General features: G+C 40.3%; 1 protein-coding gene across 1 annotated transcript in view; it reads right to left on the reverse strand.

Annotated features, from left to right (window-relative positions):
* ANKH (ANKH inorganic pyrophosphate transport regulator) overlaps nucleotides 1-27,356 on the reverse strand; it is a 181,320-nt gene that overhangs the window by 131,573 nt on the left and 22,391 nt on the right. The window lies entirely within an intron of this gene.

Consider the following 27,356-nt stretch of genomic DNA (forward strand, 5'->3'; position numbering starts at 1 on the left):
GCAGTCCTATGTAACACCACAGATAACACAGTGATAACTCTCTGAGTACAGATAATGTAGTAGTGTTACCTGCAGTCCTATGCAACACCACAGATAACACAGTGATAGCTCTCGGAGTACAGATAATGTAGATGTTACCTGCAGTCCTATGTAACATCACAGATAACACACAGTGATAACTCTCTGATTACAGATAATGTATTAGTGTTACCTGCAGTCCTACGTAACACCACAGATAACACACAGTGGCACATGCAATATTAGTGTTAGTGTTAAGAGGTTAAAGGGATTGTCCGGGTTTAAACTTTTTATGTGGCAGCAGGAGAGCAGGGCTTCAAATAAAAAAGCAGCCCATACTTACCAGGGCCGGCGTCAGCACCCGGCAAACCTAGGCGAGTGCTGGGGCCCACTACCCTTGGGGGCCCACTCAGCCGCTGACGCTGCCATAGTCACCACATCACTGTCCATATATGGACAGTGATGTCAGGAGCAGAGCAGGAGAACCGGGGCAGAGTGCTAGTAGTGCTCTGCTCGGCACTATGGCTCTGAGGCTGCCTCGGAAAACACTGTCCATATATGGACAGTGACGTGAGGGGCTGCTCCTGAAGCAGAATCCCCACCCAGAGTGTCGGCAATGTTCTGGCTGGGGATTCCACTCCTAGAGGGAACCCCAAAGGCACAACCTACAGGGAGGGTGGCAGTGTGGAACTACCAGGGAGGGGGGCTGTGTGGAACTACCAGGGAGGGGGGCTGTGTGACACTTCCAGGGAGGGGGGCTGTGTGACACTACCAGGGAGGGGGGCTGTGTGACACTACAAGGGAGGAGGGGGCTGCGTGGCACTACCAGGGAGGTGGGGGCTGTGTGGCACTACCTGGGAGAGAGGGCTGTGTGGCACTACCTGGGAGGGGGGCTGTGTGGCACTACCTGGGAGGGGGACTGTGTGGCACTACCTGAGAGGGGGGCTGTGTGGCACTATCTACGGAGGGTGCTAAACTTATGGGGGTACAAACTGGGGACCTAACGTCTATATGGGGGCACAAAGTGACATTTTCTGCCATTTTACTACCGCCGTGAGTTCCCCCACATAGGGGCCTATTAAGTCTTGTGTTGCCCAAGGGCCCACATAAACCTGGAGCCATCCCTGATACTTACCGCTCTCCTCCCAGACGTTCCTGCGCTGGGGGCTTCTGTCATCTCTGTTCTGTTTATGCACAGAGTGACTGCAGCGGTGAAATCACGTCGACAATACATCACCACCGCAGCTAATTACTGGTCTCAGCTGAACACCGCTGAGGCTATTAATAGGCTGCAGCGATGGTCTACGGTCAACATGATGTCACCGCTATATACAAACAGAGAACAGATCTGACGGGAGCCCCCAGCGCAGGAACGTCTTGGAGGAGAGAGGTAAGTATAAGTTATTTTTTTTTATTTGAACTCCTCCTGCTGCTTCAACAAAATGTTTAATTTGTATTCCGGACAACCACTTTAAAGGCTATGCCCACCTTTGAAATAGTTTTTTTTTTTGTTTTGTTTTTTTTAAAATAATCAGTGTTTATTAGTGTGTGGAGCTGGAGCCGCCCTGGAGAAAACGTTCCCTCGGTGTCTCCACCAGCCCTGGAAACGCACAGAAAGCGCGGTGTCTCCTCCCTGTCTTGCGTCCTGAATGATGTCATCACGCCTGTCTCGTTATTCAGGACGCAGGACAGTGTGAGCGGACGAGCGGTGGCCAGGGCGCGGGGCAGCCAGTATGAGGTCGGTGCAATAAGTGAGTGGCACCTGATCCGCTGGCGTCCCGAGTAGAGGCCATGGCACGGGGCATGTATTCCTGGTGGCGCCCCCCTTACAGTGCGGCGGCGCCCTGTGCGACCGCACTGGTCGCACGTACCTAAGGCTGGCCATGGTTAGGATCACTACTATTTTTTAAGATTGTGAAATGCCAGAATAATACTAGAGAGAGTGATATATTTCAACTTTTATCACATTCCTAGTGGCTCAAAGGTTTATATACAAGTGGTCAGTATTTGGTAGCATTGCCTTTAAATTGTCTAACTTGGGTCAAAATTTTTGGGTAGCACAACGGTGACAAACAGAAACCATTTGTTTCAGTCAGGGTTCCATACATGGGTTCCCCTGACGGAAAGCTTCGATGGAACCCATGAACGGAGCCCTGACACAGATGTGAACGAAGCCTAAAGCTTCTGGCCATTGTGTATTTTACATGTTAAAAGTCAAGTTAAAGATTGTTACTTAAAGAGGCTCTGTCACCAGATTTTGCAACCCATATCTGCTATTGCAGCAGATCGGCGCTGCAATGTAGATTACAGTAACGTTTTTATTTTTAAAAAACGAGCATTTTTGGCCAAGTTATGGCCATTTTTGTATTTATGCAAATGAGGCTTTCTAAAGTCCAACTGGGCGTGTTTAAAGTAAAAGTCCAACTGGGCGTGTATTATGTGTGTTACATCGGGGCATGTTTACTACTTTTACTAGCTGGGCGTTCTGACGAGAAGTATCATCCACTTCTCTTCAGAACGCCCAGCTTCTGGCAGTGCAGACACACAGCGTGTTCTCGAGAGATCACGCTGTGACGTCACTCACTTCCTGCCCCAGGTCCTGCATCGTGTCGGAAGAGCGAGGACACATCGGCACCAGAGGCTACAGTTGTTCTGCAGCAGCATCGGCGTTTGCAGGTAAGTCTGTGTCTGTGCACTGCCAGAAGCCGGGTGTTAACGAACAGAAGTGGATGATGCTGATTCAGCATCATACACTCCCATTCCTAACGCCCAGCTAGTAAAAGAAGTAAAAACGCCCCGATGTACACACATAATACACGCCCAGTTGTACTTTTACTGTAAACACGCCCACTTGGACTTTTGCAAGCTTCATTTGCATAAATACAAAAATGGTCATAACTTGGCCAAAAATGCTCGTTTTTAAAAATAAAAACATTACTGTAATCTACATTGCAGCGCCGATCTGCTGCAATAGCAGATAGGGGTTGCAAAATCTGGTGACAGAGCCTCTTTAAGCCATTTTGACACAATTTTGGAAGTATGAGTGGGGTAATTGTCCATTTGGAAGACCCACTTGTGCCCAAGTTTTAACTTTCTGGCTGATGTTTTGAGATGTTACTTCAATTTCTCCACATAATTTTCCTTCCTCAAAATGCATCTATATTGTGAAGTTCACTAGTCCCTACTGTAGCAAAAATCCCCTTCACAACATAATGCTGCCACCCAGTGCTACACAGTTGGGTTAGTTTTATTTGGCTTCCAAGCCTCTCCCTTTTTCCTCCATGCACAACGATGGTCATTATGGTCAAACAAATCCTTTTTCATGTCACCAGACAAGAGGACAGTTCTCCGAAACGTAAGATCTTTGTCCGCATGTGCAGTTAAAAACTGTAACCTGGCTTTTTTATGGCGGTTTCGAACCAGTGGCTTCTTTCCTTGCTGAGCGTCCTTTCAGGGCATGTCGATATAGGACACGGTTTACTGTTGATATAGATACTCTTGTGCATGTTTCCTCCCGAATATTCACAATGTCGTTTGCTGTGGTTCTTGGACTAATTTGTATTTTTCACACCAAACTACATTTATCTAGAGATATAATGTGTCTCCTTCCTGGAGAGTCTGATAGCTGTGTGGTCCCATGATGTTTAAACTTGCAAATTATCATTTGAGCAGATGAATGTGGTACCTTAAAGCGTTTGGAATTTTCCCGCAATGATGTACCAGACTGGTGGAGCTCCACAATTATTTTTCTGATTCCTTGGCTGATTTTTTGATATTTTGATTTTCCCGTGATGTTAAAGGATAACTAACCTCTCAGAAAACTTCTGACATGTCATAGTGACATGTCAGAAGTTTTGATCGGCGGGGGTCTGAGCATTGAGACCCCACCGATCGCTAAAACGAAGCGGAAGAAGCGCTCGGGTGAGCGCTGAGCCGCTTAGTTTCTGATCTGCTTTTTTCGGAAAGCTGAGCAATTGGTGTATGGGCTCATAGACTTTCTATTGTACACCGTTACCTCAGCTTTCTGAGAAAAGCCAATCAGAAACCAAGCGGCTCATCGCTTACCCAAGCGCTTCTGCCGCTTCGTTTTAGCGATCGGTAGGGGTCTCAGTGCTCAGACACCTACTGATCAAAACTTCTGACATGTCACTATGACATGTCAGAACTTTTCTGAAAATGTAGTTACCCTTTAAGCAAAGAGGCAAGTAGGCCTTGAAGGTAGGCCTTAAAATACACCTGAAAATTAACTCAAATTATGTCAATTAGCCTATCCAAAGCTTGTAAGGCCATGACGTCGTTTTCTGGAATTTTCAAAGCTATTTATAGAGCCTAATACACTTGGTATATGTGAACTTTCTTTGAAAAAAATAAAAGCTAAAATAAATAATTGTCTCCTGTATTATTTTGACTTTTCATATTCTTGAACTATAGTAGTAACTGACCTAAGAGATGGAATGTGTACCAGTATTAAATGTCAGGAATTGTGAAAAACTGTGTTTTAATGAATGTGGCCAGGCTGTATGTAAACTTATGACTTCAACTGTGCTATGGTAATTTACTTTCATGTTAAATTTAATGAACATTACTTAAGGAGGCTGTGAATTTCATTTAAGTCATAAGCTGATTTTTAAATTAAGAGGATTTTATTTCAGAACAGTAGCTGTCTAAAAAAGACCGAAGTGCTGCCAAAATGGAAGTATCACGTGCAACTGAAAACAGCACTGACAAGTATGCCTAGCAATGCAGCGATGGTATGTAAGCTAAGTACCAATGCATATCCAGACTGATTTATTTTTCTACAGGTCTGGAAAAAAAACCTCTATAGGATAGCCTATTATAAATAATATTATAATAAATATATATACACTACCGTTCAAAAGTTTTTACCCAGACAATTTTGCGTTTTCCATGAAAATTCACACTTATATTTATCAAATGAGTTGCAAAATGACTAGAAAATATAGTCAAGACATTGACAAGGTTAGAAGTAATGATTTTTATTTCAAATAATAATTTTCTCCTTCAAACTTTGCTTTCGTCAAAGAATGCTCCATTTGCAGCAATTACAGCATTGCAGACCTTTGGCATTCTAGCTGTTAATTTGCTGAGGTAATCGGGAGAAATTTCACCCCATGCTTCCAGAAGCCCCTCCCACAAGTTGGATTGGCTTGATGGGCACTTCTTGCGTACCATACGGTCAAGCTCCTCCCACAACAGCTCTATGGGGTTGAGATCTGGTGACTGCGCTGGCCACTCCATTACAGATAGAATACCAGCTGCCGGCTTCTTCCCTAAATAGTTCTTGCATAATTTGGAGGTGTGCTTTGGGTCATTGTCCTGTTGTAGGATGAAATTGGCTCCAATCAAGCGCTGTCGACAGGGTATGGCATGGCGTTGCAAAATGGAGTGATAGCCTTCCTTATTCAAAATCCCTTTTACCTTGTACAAATCTCCCACTTTACCAGCACCAAAGCAACCCAAGACCATCACATTACCTCCACCATGCTTGACAGATGGCGTCAGGCACTCTTCCAGCATCTTTTCAGTTGTTCTGCGTCTCACAAAAGTTCTTCTGTGTGATCCAAACACCTCAAACTTCGATTTGACAAAAACAAAGTTTGAAGGAGAAAATTATTATTTGAAATAAAAATCATTATTTCTAACCTTGTCAATGCCATGACTATATTTTATAGTCATTTTGCAACTCATTTGATAAATACATGAGTGAGTTTTCATGGAAAACACAAAATTGTCTGGGTTACCCTAAACTTTTGAACGGTAGTGTATATATATATATATATATATATATATATATATATATATACAGTGAAGGAAATTAGTACTTGATCCCTTGCTGATTTTGTAAGTTTGCCCACTGTCAAAGACATGAACAGTCTAGAATTTTTAGGCTAGGTTAATTTTACCAGTGAGAGATAGATTATATAAAAAAAAAAAAAGAAAATCACATAGTCAAAATTATATATATTTATTTGCATTGTGCACAGAGAAATAAGTATTTGATCCCCTACCAACCATTAAGAGTTCAGCCTCCTCCAGACCAGTTACACGCTCCAAATCAACTTGGTGCCTGCATTAAAGACAGCTGTCTTACATGGTCACCTGTATAAAAGACTCCTGTCCACAGACTCAATTAATCAGTCTGACTCTAACCTCTACAACATGGGCAAGACCAAAGAGCTTTCTAAGGATGTCAGGGACAAGATCATAGACCTGCACAAGGCTGGAATGGGCTACAAAACCATAAGTAAGACGCTGGGTGAGAAGGAGACAACTGTTGGTGCAATAGTAAGAAAATGGAAGACATACAAAATGACTGTCGATCGACATCGATCTGGGGCTCCATGAAAAATCTCACCTCGTGGGGTATCCTTGATCCTGAGGAAGGTGAGTGCTCAGCCGAAAACTACACGGGGGGAACTTGTTAATGATCTCAAGGCAGCTGGGACCACAGTCACCAAGAAAACCATTGGTAACACATTACACCGTAATGGATTAAAACCCTGCAGTGCCCGCAAGGTCCCCCTGCTCAAGAAGGCACATGTACAGGCACGTCTGAAGTTTGCAATTGAACATCTGGATGATTCTGAGAGGGATTGGGAGAAGGTGCTGTGGTCAGATGAGACTAAAATTGAGCTCTTTGGCATTAACTCAACTCGCCGTGTTTGGAGGAAGAGAAATGCTGCCTATGACCCAAAGAACACCGTCCCCACTGTCAAGCATGGAGGTGGAAACATTATGTTTTGGGGGTGTTTCTCTGCTAAGGGCACAGGACTCCTTCACCGCATCAATGGGAGAATGGATGGAGCCATGTACCGTCAAATCCTGAGTGACAACCTCCTTCCCTCCACCAGGACATTAAAAATGGCTCGTGGCTGGATCTTCCAGCACGACAATGACCCGAAACATACAGCCAAGGCAACAAAGGAGTGGCTCAAAAAGAAGCACATTAAGGTCATGGAGTGGCCTAGCCAGTCTCCAGACCTTAATCCCATCGAAAACTTATGGAGGAAGCTGAAGATCCGAGTTGCCAAGCGACAGCCTCGAAATCTTAATGATTTACAGATGATCTGCAAAGAGGAGTGGGCCAAAATTCCATCTAACCTGTGTGCAAACCTCATCATCAACTACAAAAAAAACGTCTGACTGCTGTGCTTGCCAACAAGGGTTTTGCCACCAAGTATTAAGTCTTGTTTGCCAAAGGGATCAAATACTTATTTCTCTGTGCACAATGCAAATAAATATATATAATTTTGACAATGTGATTTTCTTTTTTTTTTTTTTATATAATCTATCTCTCACTGGTAAAATTAACCTAGCCTAAAAATTCTAGACTGTTCACATCTTTGACAGTGGGCAAACTTACAAAATCAGCAAGGGATCAAATACTTATTTCCTTCACTGTAGGTGTTTACTGATTCCTGAGTCAGGCTGCAGCCTTTCACATAGAGTCTTGAATTAGCTAGTCGTTCATTTCAAGGCTGGACTGGCACAGAGTAAGGGCAGGAAAAAATAGCAGTACTTAATCCACACTTTTCTTCATTTTTTATTTTAAGTCTTTCTAATCAGATTTTTGGAAAATCAATTGCATTTAAATACCACTAAACCTTATCAGTACAGAGTAGAGTTCTCTATTATACAGAAAGTAGAGAACTACTTCTACTAAAGGACATCAATAAGAAACAGGTATGCCTGGTAGGTAATACGCCTTGCCTGGCTACTAAAATAAAACAAAAATCGAACTAGCCCCTGGGGTGGTCTAAATGTCTACAGTACTTTGTCTACCCATAAGATAAAGGAATATGGAACACTAAGGTAGTGCCATAGAAGGCCTATCTAATAATTATGGTGCCTTTTCTAAACAAATTAATAGATTAATTTCCTATGAATGATTCTTCATATCACAAATGTCACCAATAGTACACAAGTCTACTTTGAGATATTTCCAAAAAATCTTCCACTGTAGTGTGTAAAAACAACTTTTTTTCACTCAAGGAGACATCAGTTGAATTTACTTGGCTCTCAATGTCTAGTCTTTATCAATAACTGCACTGCCTTTTGCCTATTTATTTCTTTGCACCCCTACTTACTCTCCTCTGTGACTGTTGTGAATTTTTTTAGATAATTATCAAAAATATATTTCGAGTTTCTTCAACTACCGTCTACAGGTAAATTAGGGACCAACAAGGTAACATTACATGAATAAATCAGACAGTACTAACACTTCAAATTACTCAGACTTTCCTTGTAAGAGGTTTGGCTGGAAAATAAATAAGCAAAAATATGTTTTCAGATCTTAAGCGTAACTTTGTTTTTTGATTTGCCAAGACAAGTCTCAGAAACTGACATGAGTGGAAAGTGATGTTCTATGGGTTTCCAACCTGTTCATCTTCAGCCTGAATCAACAATTTCACAAAAATCTATAACCACATTACTAATCCATTCAATGTAAGGGTATGTTCACACGGCAACGCCAATTACGTCTGAAATTACGGAGCTGTTTTCAGGCGAAAACAGCTACTAAATTTCAGACGTTTTGACAAGTGCACGCGTTTTTCGTGGTGTCTTTTATGGACGTAATTGGAGCTGGTTTTCATTGGAGTCAATGAAAAACGGCTCCAATTATGTCCCAAGAAGTGACATGCACTTCTTTGAGGCGGCCATCTTTTTACATGCCGTCTTTTGGTTTGGAGCCGTTTTTTCGGGCGTAATTCGAGGCGTAAAACGCCTGAATTATGTCCGTAAATAGGGGGTGTAAACATACCCTTATAGATAAAAAAAAAAGTCAATGTACTAAAATGATGGATAAACAAGCAACACAAAAGGATATCTGTGTAGGCCCCACAGGAGTGACAACTGTGACAGTAGGTGACAACCTCTTCATTTCCATCATGATTAATGGATACTAGACCAGTCATGTACAACGTACTGGGAAACTGTTGATGTTCCATTACTAACTAATCATCAAAAAAACTAATTTATTCAGGGTAAAAGCCAACACATCACAAAAATGTATCTATATAAATGTACACTAAATGTACACTAACTAATACATATATGTTTAGGTATACACCGGTTACAGCTCCTGACACGTAGACTGTGACGAATGGCCTAACAGTGGCACCATAGACTATAATGGTATCCATTAAATGGATACGTCATGAAGTGGGGTCATGAGGGTTCATGACCTAACCATTAAAGGAGTTATCCGTTTTTAGTTATCTTTAGAATAGGCCATCAAGAAAAGATCTGTGTGGGTCCGACTCCGGCACCCCTGACGATCAGCTGTTTTAAGGGGCCGCGGCGCTCATGTAAGCGCCACAGACTCTTCATTGTTTACACGGTTTCCTTCTCATTCATACTTTGCATGCACCCCAGATAACCCCGTTAAACGGAAACCATTATAGTCTATGGGCAACAGATGCCACTATTAGGCATCTATTTAATGTATCCATTACTCATAGACTAATATTGGATACGTTTAATGTATAGGCCATGGATAGCTATTAAAAATACCATGATATATACATTTAATGTATGCCTGTGACATATGTCATACATTGGCATACGTCACCCATAGGTTCCCATGTTAAAAAAAATTATACCGTGTGGTATACTTTTTTTTTTTTTACAGGATTTCATTGTATGGAATAGTGTCGTCTACTATGCTATCCAATACCTAAGATTGCAAGACATACACGCTTCCTTCCGCCGGCATTTTCGGGCCGTGTTCCCATACAAAGTATGGGAGCACAGCCCGTAAAATACGAAAAATAGGACCTGCTCCATAATTCCCGGCACAGTTCTACGGCACAGACACCCATCTGTATCGATACAATCGGCCAATAGAACTGAATGGGCCCGTAAAACCGTGGACCTTATTACGGTCTGCGGTTTTACGGTCGTGTGCATGGGGCCTTAGCATGTACACCGGGAATTGTACGCGCTAGACGTAGTGCAATAATGAGATTTGAAGAGGGCCTAACGCAATATTTAAGAATTCAACCATCTTCCTAATGCTGGATTAAAGAAAATTAGCTGTATAAAAAATCATTATAGCCCCACCCTTCAGAACATTTACAATCCAAAATTGCTTCCCTACCAGAATTTTAGCAGACATAAGATATTTTATGACAACCTGTGTACGTCAAAGCTATACGTCGGGCATACGTTTCCCATAGGTTACAATGTTAATTAAAATATACCCTACGGTAAAAAACTTTTGTGGGATGCCTCTGTATGGAATAAGGTAGTCAACTACACTATTTCATAAAGTTGAATAAAAAGGTATGCCAACGCAATGTATGCCAAAAATACACTCTTTTGACATCCATTGGGTAAATGAGGCCCCATGGATGATTTTTAGCATATGTGCAGAGAGCTTTACATACATCAGACGTAAACAGCAAACAAAGTGTAAATACACTCGTAGAATTTGAATGCTCACCCTGTTTTTGCATTGGTTTCCTCCTGGCAGCAGTTACCTGCCACAGTCCAAAGCATATTAATACCTCCTAAAGCATTGCTACCGCCTACGAAATTGGACCTAAAATGTATGCGTTAGATTACATTGTGAACCCCAGTAGGCCAAGGACTGATGTAAACAAAAAAAACAAAAAATACTGATATGAAATCCATTCTTTCCAGTTACATATGATTTCATAATGTATAACGTAGATCTCCCTGCTAACAAGTGGGTATATTAAAGGGGAACTGAACCTAAAGGTCTGTGGTAAATAAAACACAGCCTATAACAAAAGCAGCTAATATCATTCGCACATTTGTATGTCAACGTTTCTGGAGGTTCTTAGAGATAGCTGATATAATCTACATTTAGACTCTTATTTCAAGTTATAGTATTACGATTATTTTTATTAAAGGGAATGTCAGCAGTGTTGACGGTTCAAAACTGCTAACATCACTATATAGAGGAGTTGAGGGTATTGTAACCGTAACCTGTTGTGTCGGTCATTACCGAGAAATTGATGTTTAATGCCCCCTGCAGTTGAAAACTGCTGACATATTCCCTTTAAATGAAGAAATTCACATCTAGGTCTAACAGGCTACGTTCCTGTTAACTAACCAAAGCTGCGTTCTATTGGAATGTGAATGTAACCTTAGGCTAGGACCTGTAGAAACATGTTCAGTGACACAGCACATATTACAAACACCAGGAGGGTTAGATAAGTATATAGAAAGGAACCTGAAACAGCTCACAATGAGATAAAATAAAAAAAAGGAACAACGATCGATGAATAAATGAATGGAGAAATAAAGGAATATATAATAGTCTTGGACGTCTAGTCACTCACTTTGCTAGTTTACAGTAATATAATGGACATATACATAATTCAAGAACCGGAAACCATTAACAGTGACTGACATCTGTGTGAACAATTCCCAAGATGTTCCACAAACTCCATAAAATGTAGTTCATAAAAGCTTTAATCACTCCGGCTGAAAAAGTGTTTATGGCAGTGACCTCTCTCCTCTCGTAGTTGTTTTGGCACAATCTGGCCAGATCTACCCACTATGTTTATCCATTTCATCATCCAGTCTGTGAGAATATAGACAGTTCTGTACACACCATTTATGTCAGACTAACAAGATTTCTCATCTATGGTTTTGCAGAGTGGAAAATTTTTGCTTTTTTGCTTTTCACGTTTCCAAGGCTAACCATACTTCTGATCTGGAGATTTTAAGATATTTTTTTAGATAAGGGTGATTTAGGCTTCGTTCACATCTGCGCCAGGGCTCCGTTGCAACGTTCCATCTGAGCGTTCTGCCGCAATGGAGCCCTGACGCAGATGTGAACATAGCCTTATCCATACGTTTTTTTTGTGGTGCCAGATGTTACATTGTAATAAACAGGATTTAAAAAAAATCTGGCTTGAACAATGTCCCAGATTTATTTGGGAGAGCCCTTTACAGGGTGATACTCACGCAGCAGGTGTACGAAAGAAGGGAGTGTCATTTCCAAGGGGTGTGGTTTATATAAAAGGGCGTGGCTAACCTACAGCAGGAGAAGTACTTCAGGATACATTAGTGCTACAGTGATAATATACACCCTCTCATAATATACTATACAACCCTTGATAATATATACCCCCTGATAATATACACCTATCTTGATAATAAATATATACAGCTCCCCTGATACTGGTAATACACAGCCCCAGACCTGAGCACTAGGGGTTTCTATGGAGGGTCCCTTAGCTGGCTCTTTTCCTGTTCTTTTCTAGGGACTCCTGCCGTGTTCTTCAGATGAGAGCTCAGTCCTGGCGTCCCTCTTGTCAGTGGGCCAAACAACTGGAAGCTCCTGGGCTCTCCACCAAAGTCGCAGAGGAGCAAGCAATGAGAATTTGAGGTGGAGGCAGGCCACAGAAATTGATCCCTGTGCTGTCCCACTGCCTGCTTTAGCAGTTGCTGGCGCAGGGATATAAAAAAAATACAAATAAAAAAAAGGCCCTAAAAATGTTTTAATGAGGATGTCGTTACTGCCAGGAGTGGCGACTACGGACCGTGTGCACGCTGCAGGTGAAGTGGAATAAAAAGTAGGTGACTCCTGGGCCAGTTCACATGCCATAACCCATATATTTTATGAAAGTAGAAACCTAGTACATTGTAAAAATGCCATTGACCCAGCACTTTAACCCCTTCATGTATTTTTGCATCAAAGCGTAATGCTGTGTAAAAAATGCATAAAAAGTCATGTTTCTGGCTAAAAGTCTGACCCAAGCAGAGCCTGAGACACACAACACCTCCTAAACATAAAAGTTTAGGATGTGCAGAGTTCATACAGTACATGCCACTTATGTCTATGGCTTGAGAAAGGCCCTGCAATAGGGCTGAAACGTTGCAGCATTGACAACGATGAATAAACCACTTTTTCCATTTTGAACAAATGCTGGAGTGCTTCGATTTCATTGTCTCTACTCACCTGGTGGACCCTGGATCAATGTCAAGTTCACAGAGCACCTTATTTTGAACTTTTTTTTTTCTACCTATTTTATGTATTTATGCATATATCTTTACATAATCACACGAACTGAAGAGATCAAAAATCTCCATGGTCCAGCTTCCGGGCAACATGCAAGTCAATACATTGTCTGGTTAGTTGCGAGGAGTGATTACATGTGTAAATATTAATCTTAGGGTGCAGTCACACGCAGCCGATTTTTTACAGTAGAGTTCTGCGACTGAAAATAAGTTCCAAACATCGGAATTGGTTGTTTCTGCAGCAGGTTCCTGGGTTTCTGCAAGTTCCATTTAAATGAATGGAATGGATTTTCAGTCGCATAAAATTTCTGCAACAATATCGGACGCGTGTGACTGTACCCTAAGGCCAAATGCACACGATGCGTATTACGTGCAGATTTTCATGCAGCAAATCCGCAGTGTAATACAGTCCTGGCAAAGTAAATGAGATTTCAAGTAATCTTATCTACAGATTGCAGATTTTTTTTCTGTACGGAAATTGACCTGCGGTGCGTATTTTAAAATCCACAGCATGTCAATTTATCTTGAGTATTGACTTGCGAATTGCATCTGACTAGTTTATAAAAAAAACTGCACCTAAAAATGCATAAAATAAAACCACACTTTAAGGTGGAGGGCAGCTATAGGGGGCAACATACTGTGTAGAGGGCAGCTATAGGGGCATTATACTGTGTGGAGGGCAGTTATTGTGGCATTATAATGTGTGGGGGCAGCTATGGGGTATTATGCTGTGTGGGGAGCACTATGGGGGAAATACACTTTGCGGGGGCAGTGTCAGGGGGTATATTATATACAGTAGTATAAAGCAGGCTCAGGGGATAAATATTAATACAATGGTGTAGAATGCAACAAGGGGTGTGGCCTAAATAATCGTAATCGAGTTTACATGTTCAATTGTTATATTGATCATAAGCGCCCAGCCCTGCTATATATATATATATATATATATATATATACACACACACAGGGTGGGCCATTTATATGGATACACCTAAATAAAATGGGAATGGTTGGTGATATTAACTTCCTGTTTGTAGCACATTAGTATATGGGAGGGGGCCATGGTGGCCATTTTGAAGTCGGACATTTTTTATCCAACTTTAGTTTTTTCAATGGGAAGAGGGTCATGTGACACATCAAACTTATCGAGAATTTCACAAGAAAAACAATGGTGTGCTTGGTTTTAACGTTACTTTATTCTTTCATGAGTTATTTATGTCATTATGGGTGTCAGGTCCGAGCATTCCTAGATGAACAGTTTCCTGGAAAGTGGATTGGCCGTCGTGGGCCAGTTGAATGGTCCCCTAGGTCTCCCGATCTGACCCCCTTAGACTTTTATCTTTGGGGTCATTTGAAGGCAATTGTCTATGCTGTGAAGATACGAGATGTGCAGCAACTGAAACTACGGATACTGGAAGCCTGTGCTAGCATTTCTTCTGTGGTGTTGCTATCGGTGTGTGAAGGGTGGGAGAAGAGGGTTGCATTGACAAACCAACACAATGGGCAGCACTTTGAACACATTTTATAAGTTGTCAGAAACTTGTAAATAACTCATGAAAGAATAAAGTAACGTTAAAACCAAGCACACCATTGTTTTGCTTGTGAAATTCTCGATAAGTTTGATGTGTCACATGACCCTCTTCCCATTGAAAAAACTAATGTTGGATACAAAATGGCCGACTTCAAAATGGCCGCCATTGTCAACACCCAGCTTGAAAAGTTTCCCCCTCCCATATACTAATGTGCCACAAACAGGAAGTTAATATCACCAACCATTCCCATTTTATTTAGGTGTATCCATATAAATGGCCCACCCTGTATAAATATATATATATATATATATATAGTTCAAATGGATGCAAAAAACACAGCACTCAATGCAGACTGGAAATCAGGCCATGTGCACGTTACCATAGTAAGGATGAATCAACTCCTTGGAATAAAATAGTAGAAATAAAGAGCGAGTAACGGCACCAGGACTTCAGTGTTGGGGAGATGTTGGTTTATTCACCACCAGGTGGAAAGAATGAGCGACGTTTCGGTTCACACCTGAACCTTTCTCAAGCTAATTACAACAGTGCATAGTGCCACATATAAATAGGGATGCAAAGTATATACAATCAACAGTGCAATTAATAGTATATATGTAAAAAATACATTAATATACAACATATAGTTAAACACAAGTAAATATATACCAATATGTGTGTCCAGTACATGTGTTTTAAGAAACAACATCTCATAATATATGAAAAATAATGCAAAAAACATAAGGTAATATTATAATTACCCTAATCAAAAACACCAGCTCATAATGAGGGGGAGGAGCAGAGGGAACGTTCCAAGTACAAAAAGTAATATTACGTCATAAAAAACTTACAGTGTCAGCTCTCTGTGATGCATGGAATAAACCATGGCGTCCCGCAGTCGATAATGCGCATGCGCAAGATGGCGAACTGCCGGAAATGCGTCACGTGGAACGCATACCTGAAACGCAGTGTAGCCGCGCATGCGCAGAAAGTGGATTCTGTCTCGGCGTATGTTTCACATCAATATGGAAAGAAAACTCAAAAGAGTGTATAACCAACAAAATATAGTATATTATATATATAGATAGATAGCCCATATTATATATATGGGAAATATACTCGAATATCTATAATAAGAAATAATCATTTATATAGTCTAAGGGAAATGGCCACGAATCACAGCATAAATGGGGAGAACGGCTATATCTACAAATAGGCGGCCGAATCTCACAGAGACAACAAAGTCTCAACCACCCACTCATGTCTTATTTTGAATTGAGGACCACATTATGAACATAAAATAGAAGAAAAATAATTTATTTCATATATTGATTATACTTTATTCCACATGATTACCACAGAGAGCATATAATACACATATAAAGTTTGTGATATACATCAAAGAAAATCTATATATAATCCTTGGAAAAAATTGATGAGGAAACGTAACCTCTGCTCCCATGATGTACATCCCTTCATATAAGTTGGTATCTGTGAATAGAAAATGTTTTATTTAAAGTGAAAAGATGAATATAGATAAAAATACACCTATAGTTATATAAATTTAAAAACAATGTCAAAAAGATCCCACCTACACTCAAAAGAATGGATCGTATAGATATATCGGACTCAAAATCAATCATGTCATATATACATGAGCTTTCAAATATGTGGGAAATATGTATATTCTACATTAAGTCCCTTTGGGGACATGGTATCAAGAGTAAAAATCCACTCAAGTTCTTTACGTTTGAGGGCCAGCTCTCTGTCACCTCCTCGTCTGTTTAGGGGTACTGAATCAATAATTTTAAAACGCATTTGGGATACATTATGTCTACAGTCTACAAAATGTCTGGAGACTGGAAGATCTCGTCTCTTGGTGTTGATACTAGATTTGTGGTTCCTCATTCTAAGCGTTACTTCCGTGGTGGTCTCACCCACATAATATAGGCCACATGGACAAATCAATAAGTAAATAGCAAAGGTGGTTTTACAAGTATAGAAGCCATGAATTTTAAAAGTTTTACCTGTTCGTGGATGACAAAAACTGTCACCCTTAATCATATGATTGCACATATTACATCCCAAGCACGGGAAGCATCCATATTTTTTAGGGGCTAAAACACTCTGTGACATCTTAGTTTTAGATCCAATATCTGCCTTTACTAGCTTATTTTTGATGGTTTTACCTTTGCGGTATGCTAATAATGGTGGCTCTTGGAATTCCTTGATCATTGGAAAAGCCCTAGTTAGTAGACGCCATTCCCTTCTCAGAATATTGCCAATTTCTGGGCTTGATGTAGAAAAAGTTGATACAAATGGTATACGAACATTTTTCTTATGCACCACTGTCTGTTTGTCTAAAAGTTGTTGTCTATCCATTTTTATCGTCTGTCTTTTATATAAATTGAGCATATCAGTTGGATATCCCCTACATTTAAATTTGTTGCACATCTCGTCCACTCTCTTGGACAGCTGATCTTCATTACTAACAATTCTTCGAACTCTAAGAAGTTGGCTGAAGGGCAATGATCTCACCATAGCCCTGGGGTGTCCACTATTATAGTGCAACAGACTGTTCCTATCAGTTTCCTTACAAAATATATCGGTGGTAAGAATGCCATCCTGTAAATGGATCTTAGTATCCAAAAACTCAACTGAAGAGTCAGAATGGATCATGGTGAATTTGATCCCCTGACACATATCATTTAGAAAAGAGTGAAATAATTTCAATTCATCCTCTGAACCGGTCCAGATGAGGAAGATATCGTCTATGTATCGCCACCACCGCAAAACATTTCTGAAGTGGTGGGACACATAGACAAGATCCTCCTCAATCCGCCGCATGAAAATATTGGCATATGTCGGGGCCATATTAGACCCCATAGCCGTACCCCTTTTTTGAAGGTAGAACTTATCACCAACCATGAAATAATTTTTAGTGAGTATGAACTCAAGTAATGTTTTAACAAATTCAATTTTTCTGTTTGAAAAATCCAGACGTGTCAGGTAGTGAAGAGCAGCTTCAATGCCTAGGGAGTGATCTATGGAGGTATACAGACTTCCCACATCAAGGGTAGCAAGGATAGACCGGCCAGGGACCCTGAGAGAGCCAATCCTGACAAGGAAATCAGTGGTATCCTTGATGTAGGAGTCAGCCCCCATAGCAAACTGTCTCAAAATTTTGTCAATAAAGATAGCTGCTGGAACAAATAACGAATCACTGCCCGACACAATGGGGCGGCCAGGGGGTTTACATGGATCCTTGTGAATCTTAGGAAGAAGGTAAAGCACCGGAGTGACCGGATGCCTTACCTTCAAAAATTCACAAAGGTCCTTATCAATAATTTTAGATAAAAAGGCCTCATCAACAAGTAATTTTAATTCATTCATAAAGGAAAATTTTGGATCACCCGATAATTCAGTATATACATCATGGTCATTCAATTGCATCTCCAATTCCTGCAGATAAAGGGACGTGTCCATCACAACAATGGCACCCCCCTTATCTGCAGGTTTAACAGTGACGGAAGTATTGTCCATCAATTCATTTAAAGCCATCTGTTCCAAGCGTGTAATAGTAAAAAGTGGGAAGCTGATTCTAAAAGGCAAATTGCTTTGGAATTACACCTCTCGACGCTGGGGGAATATTTTAAAAATCAACGTATACCACGTGGGATGCGATCTCATTTGAGACCTAATCTTTTTCCAACCAATTCCAGCTTCAAGGAAAGATTTGAAGGTATCTCTAACAAATATTCCCAAGATTTGTTACTTCTTAATATTGAATATCTTCAAAAAGAAATTGAGATCATCAAGCCGCGAATAATTGAGAGGAATGATCAACTCAAAGAGATGATGGTAATATCTGATTACGAAATATATCAAAATAAAATGTCCGAATTTTTCAAAAAGTTCCGGAATGATATTGAAAAAACAAAACGCCAGAAATGGCAACGTGATCTGGACGATTACACATCAGGAAAAGTTTATTGCTGGCAGGGGGATGACACAGAATATAGAGGTCCAGTGAAGAAGGACAGAAATGTTCGGAGGCGTCAGAAGATGACAGATGCCTTTATTACCGATTCGGAGCTGTCAGATGATCCATATAGTGTTCCTTTTTTAGGGGACAATATCGAAACACCAGGAGAAAGCGCTCTCGCAGGGGCGGCAGGAGGCATAAGCGATCCGGCAATCAACATCAAATCGAGGGGGAGGATAACCCCAATACGAGGGAATCGCCACTACCAGACGAGGAAAAAGAATCCGTAAATCTTGTGGTTAATATTTCATCCTTTTCTCTTAATCAGTTACAGTTAAAAATTCTTAATCGTGGGTTATCATTTTGTCCCACTAATGTTGTCAACTGGTTTGAATTAGATCTTGATTTGAAACGCTTTTTCAGAATATTGAGATTAAAAGCACATTTTTCAGATCAACCAGTGTTTGGTTCTTCTGATATAAATGTACCCCTGTCTAATGAACATATGTTTGATTTGAAAAGTCTAGATCTCACTATAAAGAGTAAGTTTCAGCCACCCCAAAATTTGCATGAGGTTGAGGCATATATCTCATTGGTTGATAAGCACATTCAAACATTTAGAAACAAGCAATATAAAAGGGATAACTATCATAGAAATATTACACGCTTGGAACAGATGGCTTTAAATGAATTGATGGACAATACTTCCGTCACTGTTAAACCTGCAGATAAGGGGGGTGCCATTGTTGTGATGGACACGTCCCTTTATCTGCAGGAATTGGAGATGCAATTGAATGACCATGATGTATATACTGAATTATCGGGTGATCCAAAATTTTCCTTTATGAATGAATTAAAATTACTTGTTGATGAGGCCTTTTTATCTAAAATTATTGATAAGGACCTTTGTGAATTTTTGAAGGTAAGGCATCCGGTCACTCCGGTGCTTTACCTTCTTCCTAAGATTCACAAGGATCCATGTAAACCCCCTGGCCGCCCCATTGTGTCGGGCAGTGATTCGTTATTTGTTCCAGCAGCTATCTTTATTGACAAAATTTTGAGACAGTTTGCTATGGGGGCTGACTCCTACATCAAGGATACCACTGATTTCCTTGTCAGGATTGGCTCTCTCAGGGTCCCTGGCCGGTCTATCCTTGCTACCCTTGATGTGGGAAGTCTGTATACCTCCATAGATCACTCCCTAGGCATTGAAGCTGCTCTTCACTACCTGACACGTCTGGATTTTTCAAACAGAAAAATTGAATTTGTTAAAACATTACTTGAGTTCATACTCACTAAAAATTATTTCATGGTTGGTGATAAGTTCTACCTTCAAAAAAGGGGTACGGCTATGGGGTCTAATATGGCCCCGACATATGCCAATATTTTCATGCGGCGGATTGAGGAGGATCTTGTCTATGTGTCCCACCACTTCAGAAATGTTTTGCGGTGGTGGCGATACATAGACGATATCTTCCTCATCTGGACCGGTTCAGAGGATGAATTGAAATTATTTCACTCTTTTCTAAATGATATGTGTCAGGGGATCAAATTCACCATGATCCATTCTGACTCTTCAGTTGAGTTTTTGGATACTAAGATCCATTTACAGGATGGCATTCTTACCACCGATATATTTTGTAAGGAAACTGATAGGAACAGTCTGTTGCACTATAATAGTGGACACCCCAGGGCTATGGTGAGATCATTGCCCTTCAGCCAACTTCTTAGAGTTCGAAGAATTGTTAGTAATGAAGATCAGCTGTCCAAGAGAGTGGACGAGATGTGCAACAAATTTAAATGTAGGGGATATCCAACTGATATGCTCAATTTATATAAAAGACAGACGATAAAAATGGATAGACAACAACTTTTAGACAAACAGACAGTGGTGCATAAGAAAAATGTTCGTATACCATTTGTATCAACTTTTTCTACATCAAGCCCAGAAATTGGCAATATTCTGAGAAGGGAATGGCGTCTACTAACTAGGGCTTTTCCAATGATCAAGGAATTCCAAGAGCCACCATTATTAGCATACCGCAAAGGTAAAACCATCAAAAATAAGCTAGTAAAGGCAGATATTGGATCTAAAACTAAGATGTCACAGAGTGTTTTAGCCCCTAAAAAATATGGATGCTTCCCGTGCTTGGGATGTAATATGTGCAATCATATGATTAAGGGTGACAGTTTTTGTCATCCACGAACAGGTAAAACTTTTAAAATTCATGGCTTCTATACTTGTAAAACCACCTTTGCTATTTACTTATTGATTTGTCCATGTGGCCTATATTATGTGGGTGAGACCACCACGGAAGTAACGCTTAGAATGAGGAACCACAAATCTAGTATCAACACCAAGAGACGAGATCTTCCAGTCTCCAGACATTTTGTAGACTGTAGACATAATGTATCCCAAATGCGTTTTAAAATTATTGATTCAGTACCCCTAAACAGACGAGGAGGTGACAGAGAGCTGGCCCTCAAACGTAAAGAACTTGAGTGGATTTTTACTCTTGATACCATGTCCCCAAAGGGACTTAATGTAGAATATACATATTTCCCACATATTTGAAAGCTCATGTATATATGACATGATTGATTTTGAGTCCGATATATCTATACGATCCATTCTTTTGAGTGTAGGTGGGATCTTTTTGACATTGTTTTTAAATTTATATAACTATAGGTGTATTTTTATCTATATTCATCTTTTCACTTTAAATAAAACATTTTCTATTCACAGATACCAACTTATATGAAGGGATGTACATCATGGGAGCAGAGGTTACGTTTCCTCATCAATTTTTTCCAAGGATTATATATAGATTTTCTTTGATGTATATCACAAACTTTATATGTGTATTATATGCTCTCTGTGGTAATCATGTGGAATAAAGTATAATCAATATATGAAATAAATTATTTTTCTTCTATTTTATGTTCATAATGTGGTCCTCAATTCAAAATAAGACATGAGTGGGTGGTTGAGACTTTGTTGTCTCTGTGAGATTCGGCCGCCTATTTGTAGATATAGCCGTTCTCCCCATTTATGCTGTGATTCGTGGCCATTTCCCTTAGACTATATAAATGATTATTTCTTATTATAGATATTCGAGTATATTTCCCATATATATAATATGGGCTATCTATCTATATATATAATATACTATATTTTGTTGGTTATACACTCTTTTGAGTTTTCTTTCCATATTGATGTGAAACATACGCCGAGACAGAATCCACTTTCTGCGCATGCGCGGCTACACTGCGTTTCAGGTATGCGTTCCACGTGACGCATTTCCGGCAGTTCGCCATCTTGCGCATGCGCATTATCGACTGCGGGACGCCATGGTTTATTCCATGCATCACAGAGAGCTGACACTGTAAGTTTTTTATGACGTAATATTACTTTTTGTACTTGGAACGTTCCCTCTGCTCCTCCCCCTCATTATGAGCTGGTGTTTTTGATTAGGGTAATTATAATATTACCTTATGTTTTTTGCATTATTTTTCATATATTATGAGATGTTGTTTCTTAAAACACATGTACTGGACACACATATTGGTATATATTTACTTGTGTTTAACTATATGTTGTATATTAATGTATTTTTTACATATATACTATTAATTGCACTGTTGATTGTATATACTTTGCATCCCTATTTATATGTGGCACTATGCACTGTTGTAATTAGCTTGAGAAAGGTTCAGGTGTGAACCGAAACGTCGCTCATTCTTTCCACCTGGTGGTGAATAAACCAACATCTCCCCAACACTGAAGTCCTGGTGCCGTTACTCGCTCTTTATTTCTACTATATATATATATATATATATATATATAGTCCAAAGATAGATGAACACAGCACTCCAATATTTCCAAGATCAGGCCATGTGCTCGTCACCAGGGGATGAATCACTTCCCCAATTTGAAATAGAGAAAACAGAGAAAGCAGTAACGGCACCAGGACTTCAAGGCAGATGAAAAAGCAGGGTGGATTTATTCACCTCAACACAGCAACGTTTCGGTTCAACAGGAACCTTTCTCAAGCCATCAACACAGCAACGTTTCGGTTCAACAGGAACCTTTCTCAAGCCAGAGAAAGGTTCCTGTTGAACCGAAACGTTGCTGTGTTGAGGTGAATAAATCCACCCTGCTTTTTCATCTGCCTTGAAGTCCTGGTGCCGTTACTGCTTTCTCTGTTTTCTCTATATATATATATATATATTGCCCAAAAGTGTTAGGGTTCTCAAAACATGTTGACATTTTTTTCTTTTTGGAAAAGTAGTAAATCATAAAAGGAAATACTTAAATTTGCTATCGCCAAACTTGTATTGACCCGCATAATAAAGTTAACATGAATGCCGTCAAAATCAATACCAAAATACAATGGAGGAATTGCAGTTTTTTTTCTCTTCCACCCCACAAGTTTTTCGCTTTCAGTACATTATATGGTACAATAAGCGGTGACGTTAAAAACTACAACTCATCCCGCAAAAAACAAGCCCTCATACAGTTATGTTGATGGAAAACGAAAAATATGATGGCTTTAAAAAACCGGGACTTAATAGCTGCACAGCGTGATCTCGCGAGATCACGCTATGAATGACAGCACAGCGAGATCACGATGTGCAGCTATTAAGTCCCACACAAACTTTACCGGTGTGTCGGGAGTGTGAATAGACATCCCGTCCTGGCTGGAGGTGATGTCTATTTACTGAAGACACTTCAGTAAAGTTAATGTGGGTGTATGTGACAGCACACGCTGTGCTGAGTACAAATGGACATGAATGGAGAGAAGTGTATGACGCTGATTGGTCACTGAGTGGTCAGCGTCATACACTTCTCTTCACAACGCCCACTTGGTCAAAAATTAAAAAATGCCCAGTTGGGCATTAAGAAAGTTATTAGAATAAATCTAAAATTGCTCATAACTGATCGTTTTTCAAATTAAAAAAACATGGTTGTTATCTACATTACAGCACCGATCAGATTATGTAGGAGATAGGGCACTTATAATGTGGTGACAGAGCATCTTTAAAAATGATTTCAGATTTGAATGTAAGCTAAAGGGCCTTCTTAAAGGTGTCCTGACTGTAGTGAAATTAATCAAATGAAGCAATATTCGGGATATCAGCTTCAGACAAAGGTAACATTTGTAAGTCACCAACCTTATTTACTACATGTGAGGAACAAGTTATAGTGAGGGATCGTTCGAGACATCACTCCGAATAAGGAAAAGGTCATTTGATAGGTCAATGATTTCCTGTCATTATGAATCAGTTATCCCCCCTCCCAGACTATGACCTTAAAGAGGCTCTGTCACCAGATTATAAGTGGCCTATATTGTACATGATGTGATCGGCGCTGTAATGTAATTACAGCAGTATTTTTTATTTAGAAAAACAATCATTTTTGACGGAGTTATGACCTATATTAGCTTTATGCTAATGAGTTTCTCAATGGACAACTGGGCGTGTTTTACTATATGACCAAGTGGGCGTTGTGGAGAGAAGTGTATGACGCTGACCAATCAGTGACCAATCAGCGTCATACACTTCTCTCCATTCATTTACACAGCACTAGCGATATAGCTATATCGCTATGTGCTGCCACATAAACACACTATAACGCTACTCATGTGTCATGACAATGAATATACATTACCTCCAGCCAGGAAGTGATGTGTATTCAGAATCCTGACCACTTCTGTAGCGTCTCTGTGATTTGGTATAAGCATCACTTATAATGTGGTGACAGAGCCTCTTTAAGACTGTTGCTGTAAATTTACTTACGGCTGTAACTTCACACAATGGACAGGCATTTTAACAGATCAGGATCTTAGTAACTTTAAGGCCCTACACATGTTTCAATTTATTATGGAAATATTTTCCCCTAGAAGCATTGCTCACAGAGGCACCATACAGCCTCACATAGAGTGCTAATGGGAGCGTAATACATCAACAATACATCGTACAGGCTTTGCTTTGTGCATGAGGCCTAATGCTAATGACGTCTAACAATCTACATCACTGTGTTGCCTGCAATATTTCCTATAGTCATAAAAGGGGTTGTCCACTTTGGGAAAACTGATGACCTATCCACCGGATAGGTCATCAGTATATGATCGGTGCGTGTCCGACATCCGGACCCCGCACCGATCCGAAACTCCGGGTGCCTCCGTGCACCTGATGTTTGGAACGGGATGCAGTAGTTGGACCCGGAGGTAGATGGCTACAACCAGTGATAGCGGCCGTTCGGCAGAACTGCGGCTTTGCGCCTATTCACTTGAATAGGAGCAGAGCTACAATACCGACGGATGGCCTCTATTCTTTGACAGGAGCCATCTGCTTCCGACAACATTGTCCTGCGCCCAGAGGCAGCGGAGCGCCGGATCGGTGCGGGGTCCGGGTGTCAGACCCGCATCGATCAAATACTGATGACCTATACGGTGGATAGGTCATCAGTTTTCAGAAAGTGGACAACCCCTTTAAGAACAACCTTTGCATGCAGTTTTTCTACTTCTCCAACGAATAACACTCCCAAGGACAAGGTTCTTATGTTGGATTTACACGCTAAAATTTTGCGAAGATTCAACTTGTAGCTGATTGTGAATGTATATAATTCTTTAGATCCTGAACTTTTTTGATCGGATGCCAGTCTGACATTTCTATGGGTAGGTTTAAACTAAAGAAAACTATAAGCCCCTCCCCTAAATAAATCCAGTAAAAAATGGCATGAAAAAAGCTGCCAAACGCTGTGTGTGAAATAGGCATAAAGGAGTTAGTTTCTCCCCTCTTTTTTGGATGCAATCCTTATTTTAGTTGCACCAGTAAATTTTGATAATTTTGTACAGAAGTTTAGTTTGCCAGTATTACCTGAATACATTTCATGTTGTTTCTGTACAGATGCAATATCCAATGGAGGATGTCACAAGTTACTCCTTAATTAAAGAAACAAAGGTGAGCATACAAGTTTTCCCCAGGACCCTGGTACTTGCTTCATTTTATTTCAAATCCGCTTTAAAGGGACACTCCGGCCAAAACGAAACACTCCCATGTCTACCATTATGGTATTCCATGTGCAAGTCTTCACCTGTTATTTCTCTTGCTGCTTCTATCTCTATATATCAGACTGGGATGGTTGCTTAGCAGCAGTGTGAATCGGGCTCGGAATCTTTGGAGATCTATGTGTCACCCATCATAAGCTTCAGAAGTTCCTGTACCACACTAATTTTGCAACGGAAGGGACAGAAACTTCTATCATCAGCTGTCACACAGGTCTAATGTAGAAGAATATAGTGCAGCCTCCCTGTCTGTATACTTATGGTTTCTCAGCATTTTTAGGAGAATATAGAGAGAATTATAATCAGTGTCCCCCAGCATGCAGAAATAGTATGGTCTTTAGCTGGTCATGTGATGATGTGCTGAAGCATCATGGGATTGATAGCAAATCAGAGAGGAAGAGAAAGCTGGGGAAATCTAAGAATCAAGATGGAGGCTTTTTTAAAGCACAGACAAGGCAGCAGTTCAAAAAGTAAGTATAGTATACATAAGTGCAGAGTGTGGTATACAGTCAGGTGGGGGTGCAGACATGGAAAGTTGTGTTTCCACTGGAGGTCTTTTTTAATAGCAAATGTGGAGCCCCAAATGTAGATTAGAGGGGGTGAAGCAGCAGGAGCCAAATTTACATGGACTAATTTTGTGAGTTTGTGGCCAGATGTGCACTATGGAAGGAAATTTGTGAATTTCATGGGCAGCACGTTGGCTCAGTGGTTAGCTCTGTTGCATTGCATGTATGGGGTACTGAGTTTGAATCTGACTAAAAACATCTGTATGATGTTTGTATGTTCTCCCGGTATTTGCGTGAGTTTCCTCTGTGTACTCCGTTTTCCTCCAACACCCAGAAAATGTACTGATATGTTAAATGCACCTTATGCTTTGAAATAGAGAATTTAGATTGTGAGCCCCACTGGGGACAGGCAATCTCTGTACAATGCTGCAGAATATGTTGGTGCTATATGAGCGATGGAAACAAATTATCATTTCTAGTCGCATGATGCTTAACTTACTTCAATTATTTGCCATTATTTGCCATTTTATTGTAAAGCAAAATGTATAAACTCTGGTATATTTTTTATTTTTTTATTTTTACAAAACTTGTTTAAGCTATTGACTACAAGGATTTCCACGTGTTCAGAGAAAGGGCTGCGTTCTGGGTTCCCTTATTTTGCTCCGCCATAGGAGCAGAACTACAAGAATACTGCGAGCTCAGGGTCAGGATGCTGCGCTATTTTGTCCAGCAAAGACAATGAGACCTGTGACAGAAGTGCGTAATAGAGCGTCTGACGCAGACGTCAGCAGCCCATTTAACTGGTCTGGCAGGTAAAAATAGAGCTACTGTACATTCCAATGCTATTGCAAGAGCAAATACCTAATAGCAGGACAATGTTCTTTCTAAAAAAAACTGTCAAACATGCTAACGGACAGAAATGGCTAAATGATACATCTATTCGCTATATACAAATAATCGTTATCTATAAATGCCGAGAAGCCTGATGACTCCCATGAGACCAGAGAACTTGTTATAGTGAGTGTGGGTGTTTCATCTATAGCATGCCTGAGTGAGAATTCACCAAACGTTCCCTGGACAAGAGGCCCCAGATTATAGAAAGCAAGGTTTCAATTTACATATGACAGACTACGTAAATAGATCTTTAACTAAAAACAATTCCAAGTGAGCTCTGGAGAAAACACTGGGGATACATTTCGAAGTGGCATAGGCCATGATTTAAATTAAAATT

This window comes from Rhinoderma darwinii, chromosome 5 (assembly GCF_050947455.1).
Source record: "Rhinoderma darwinii isolate aRhiDar2 chromosome 5, aRhiDar2.hap1, whole genome shotgun sequence".
Classification (NCBI taxonomy): domain Eukaryota; kingdom Metazoa; phylum Chordata; class Amphibia; order Anura; family Rhinodermatidae; genus Rhinoderma; species Rhinoderma darwinii.